Below are 5,221 nucleotides of genomic sequence, written 5' to 3'. Positions count from 1 at the left end.
AAGTTCACAATTTTCAGCACAATTATTCCAATCAGAGGTAAATCAATGGTTTATCACTACCCATTACATATTATCCCATAATACCCATTAAACGATGATAAACCCCCCTTACCTGAGTTAATCCGACAAATCCTTCAGCTTCAAGTTCTTCCTCTCTTCAACCCTTGTTCTCTGGTTCGCTTTGCCCTTCTCCACTTTTCTGTCTCTTTTCCCTTTTCACGTGAAAAACTCTTTTTACCAAATGGAACCTTTTTACTGATTTCTACTTTTATTCCAATAATAAAAATAATCCAATAATAATAATCCCAATAATATTCCAATAATTATTATTCCAATAATAATAATAATTCCAATTATTTAAGTAAATTAATAAATATATTATTAACTCAATTTAAATAATTATCTTATTTTATCGGGGTGTTACAACTCTCCCCCACTAAAAGAGTTTTCGTCCTCGAAAACATACCTCAGGCGAATAACTCTGGATAAGACTCCTTCATCTGACTCTCAAGTTCCCAAGTCACATTGCCACCTGCTGGTCCTCCCCAAGCTACCTTCACCAAAGCAATCTCTTTACCCCGCAACTGCTTCAACTCTCGATCCTCAATCCTCATAGGTGATGTTTCAACAGTCAGGTTATCTCTCACCTGTACATCATCTACTTGGACCACATGCGACGGATCATGAATGTACCTCCTCAACTGAGACACATGAAAAACCTCATGCAAATTCGCAAGCGACGGCGGTAAAGCGATACGATAGGCTACCTCCCCTATCCTCTCCAAAATCTGATAAGGACCAATAAATCGAGGTGTCAACTTCTTCGACTTCAAAGCTCGACCAACCCCAGTTATCGGAGTAACACGGAGGAACACATGATCTCCCTCTTGAAACTCAAGTGACTTCCTTCTCTTGTCGTGATAACTCTTCTGACGACTCTGAGCAATTCTCATCTTCTCCTGAATCATCTTAATCTTTTCCGTAGTTTGTTGAACAATCTCCGGTCCAATCACAGCACTCTCACCGGACTTGTACCAACATAAAGGCGTCCGACATCTCCTACCATACAAAGCTTCAAACGGTGCCATACCAATGCTCGAATGAAAACTATTGTTGTAGGTAAACTCAATCAAAGGTAAATAACAATCCCAAACACCTCCTTTTTCCAAAACACACGCCCTCAACAGATCCTCTAGTGACTGAATCGTCCTCTCAGTCTGACCATCAGTCTGCGGATGATATGCAGAACTCAATCTCAGCTTAGTTCCCAAAGCCCTCTGCAAACCTTCCCAAAACTTCGATGTAAATCTAGGATCTCTGTCCGAAACAATACTCGACGGAATACCATGCAAACTTATAATTTTCTCAATATACAACTCAGCTAATCTCTCTAACGAATAGTCCATTCTGATCGGAATGAAATGAGCCGATTTTGTCAATCTGTCAACAATCACCCAAATAGCTTCAAAATTCTTACTTGTCCTCGGTAAACCAGAAACAAAATCCATACTGATACTATCCCACTTCCACTCTGGAATAGCCAACGGTTGCATTAGCCCAGACGGCTTCTGATGCTCAACCTTTGACTTCTGACAAGTCAAACAGGAATAAACAAAACTCGCAATTTCTCTTTTCATCCCCGGCCACCAAAATAACTTTTTCAAATCATGATACATCTTCGTAGCTCCAGGATGAATACTCAGGCCACTACGATGTCCTTCCTCAAGAATACTCTTCTTAAGCTCGGTAACATCCGGAATACACACCCGATTACCAAATTTCAAAACACCATTCTCATCAACTCTGAATTCACCACCTTGACCTTGATTCACTAGAGTCAACTTATCAACCAAAAGCACATCGGATTTCTGACCCTCTCTGATCTCATCCAGAATACTACTCGTTAACTTCAACATTCCCAATTTAACACTATTGTGAGTACTCTCACACACCAAACTCAAGTCTCTAAACTGCTCAATTAAATCCAATTCTTTAACCATTAACATAGACATATGCAATGATTTCCGACTCAATACATCAGCCACTACGTTTGCTTTACCCGGATGGTAATTCAAACCAAAGTCATAATCCTTCAGAAACTCTAACCATCTCCTCTGTCTCATATTCAGCTCTTTCTGATCAAATAAATACTTTAAACTTTTATGGTCACTGAAAACCTCAAATCTTGATCCGTACAAGTAATGCCTCCACAACTTCAGAACAAAAACCACGGCTGCCAACTCTAAATCGTGTGTCGGATAGTTCCTCTCATGAACCCTCAATTGTCTCGAAGCATAAGCTATAACCTGCTTGTTCTGCATCAACACACCACCCAAACCCAACAATGAAGCATCACAGAAAACCTCAAATAGTTCCGACGGACTTGGTAATATCATAATAGGAGCAGTAGTTAACCTTCTCTTTAACTCTTGGAAACCTTCTTCACATTTTGGGTCCCAAACAAACGCTTGCCCCTTTCTAGTCAACATCGTTAACGGTAACGCTAACTTAGAAAATCCCTCAATGAACTTCCTATAATATCCTGCAAGTCCAAGAAAACTCCTTATCTCAGAAACTGACTTCGGAGCTTCCCACTTAGATACCGCTTCTATCTTAGAAGGATCAACAGCAACACCACCTCTTGAAATCACATGACCAAGAAAACTAACCTCTTCTAACCAAAATTCACACTTGGACGGTTTAGCAAATAACTTCTTTTCTCGTAGAATTCTTAAAACCACTCTCAAATGCTCAGCATGCTCTTCTTCAGATTTCGAATACACCAAAATATCGTCAATAAACACCACAACAAACTGATCTAGGTACGGATGGAAAATCCTATTCATATACTCCATAAACACTCCAGGCGCATTAGTCACACCAAAAGGCATTACAGAATACTCATAATGTCCATACCTTGTTCTGAAAGCAGTCTTCTGAATATCCTCAGTTTTCACACGTATCTGATGATACCCAGATCTCAAATCTATTTTGCTGAACACACTCGCACCAACCAACTGATCCATCAAATCATCAATCCTCGGCAAAGGATACCGATTCTTGATCGTCACTTTATTCAGTTGCCTGTAGTCCACACACAACCTCATAGTACCTTCTTTCTTCTTAACCAATAACACTGGTGCACCCCACGGTGACACACTCGGACGAATAAATTTCTTATCCAACAGATCTTCCAACTGACTCTTCAATTCAGTTAACTCTGAAAGGATGGTCAAAGATCAGATTAATGCTATAGAAGATGCTGACAGCGACTGCGACCTGGATAGCTGGGTTTCCCCAACAATTGGTGACAGACTCAATAACTGGAAGGCTGAAGACACTATCTCGATTTCCTTTAGTCAGGAGTAATTGTTATTGTCTATTTTAGTGTTGCAACTTTTTTAGTTTTTTACAATCGAACTTCTTAAAAGCATTGTGTCTAAGCCCGGGGCACAATAGCTAATTTGTTAAGGGTTTTGTCATTTTCATAAGCATATTCACATTCAATAAATCAATGGACTTTTTGCATTCAAATATTGCGCTCTTTATCTTTCTTGTCATCTTCCAAAGAGGCTATGTTTTCTTACACACGCTCACGTAACGAATTGCAGATTCATACCCACTCTGGATCCTGTTGATAATAATTCTACTACTGTTCATTATGGCTTTGAAAATCCGATCTACCAAGCCGAGGATGGAAGTGAGGAAGATTGTGAAGTACCTGGAGAACTTGTCAGACTGTTACTGCAAGAAGAGAGAACTATACAGCCGCATGAAGAGTCAATCGAAATTGTAAACCTGGGTACTGAAGTGGACAAGAAAGAAGTCAAAATAGGAGCAGGCTTGGAAAACAGTGTCAAAGGAAGATTGATTCAGATGTTACAGGACTATATAGAGATTTTTGCTTGGTCCTACGAAGACATGCCAGGACTGGATACTGACATAGTAGTGCATCGTTTGCCAACGAAGGAAGATTGTCGTCCCGTTAAGCAAAAGGTTCGGCGCATGCGTCCTGAAATGTCTGAGAAAATCAAAGCCGAGGTTATGAAACAATTTAATGCAGGTTTTCTGGCCGTTACTTCTTATCCGCAATGGGTTGCTAATGTGGTACCGGTGCCAAAGAAGGATGGTAAGGTACGAATGTGTGTAGATTACAGAGATCTGAATAAAGCGAGTCCCAAAGACGACTTTCCACTCCCGCACATTGATGTTCTGGTAGACAACACCGCTCAACACAAAGTATTCTCCTTCATGGATGGATTCTCGGGTTATAACCAGATTAAGATGGCACCTGAAGACATGGAGAAAACTACGTTTGTGACGCAATGGGGCACGCTCTGTTATAAAGTAATGCCATTCGGTTTAAAGAACGCCGGGGCAACGTACCAGCGTGTTATGGTGGTTTTGTTCCATGATATGATTCATCATGAAATAGAAGTATATGTGGATGACATGATAGCCAGATCTTGTCATACCCCAATTTTGTCCGGGCATATTTAAATTTTCATAAAATCGTTTTCATTTTCATTTTCGCATCATATGCATAGCATGACATACATTGCATCATGAATAAACACCTAAAATGTCAGTCAGAATGAATTTATTTGAGAATACAGACAAATCGGTTGAATCGTTAAAATTCGAGGAAAGACTGTATTTTTTAATGAGTATGTTTTGTCCTGACAATTTTAGTGTGACCGGTTTAATTTTCCGAACAAATTGGTACTCATTTTTCTATTTCTAAGTGGTCAACATTTTTGTTTAGTTATTTAATTAAAATAATTAAAATTTGTTTAAATTAAATATTAGTTAGTTTTTTTATGATTTGTTATTTAAATGAATAAGTGTATAAAATATATATATATATTCTACATTGGATTCTTTGACAACCCACAAAAGGATATCAAAAATATATCTTATTCTTCCCTCATCACACGTTTTCTCTGCACTCACATACATAGACTCTATTTCCCTGCTACCTAGAGCCCACTCCCAAAATCACTCTCCATCATAGACACTCTCTTTCTCTCACGTTTTCCTATCTTCTCTCTCCAATATCTCTTTTCTCTCTCACATGCCTCATTCTCTTCCCTCAGTCCTCACACCTCACACATAAATCCCCTCACTCCAACTCTCTCGCTCACTCTCTACTGAAAAACAACCCAGAGAAAGAGAAGAAAATCGCTCTCTCTCTCAAAGACCCTCACCTTCATCCTCTCAT

This window comes from Lathyrus oleraceus, chromosome 4 (assembly GCF_024323335.1).
Source record: "Lathyrus oleraceus cultivar Zhongwan6 chromosome 4, CAAS_Psat_ZW6_1.0, whole genome shotgun sequence".
NCBI classification, from domain to species: domain Eukaryota; kingdom Viridiplantae; phylum Streptophyta; class Magnoliopsida; order Fabales; family Fabaceae; genus Lathyrus; species Lathyrus oleraceus.
This window is presented reverse-complemented; position numbering follows the sequence as displayed.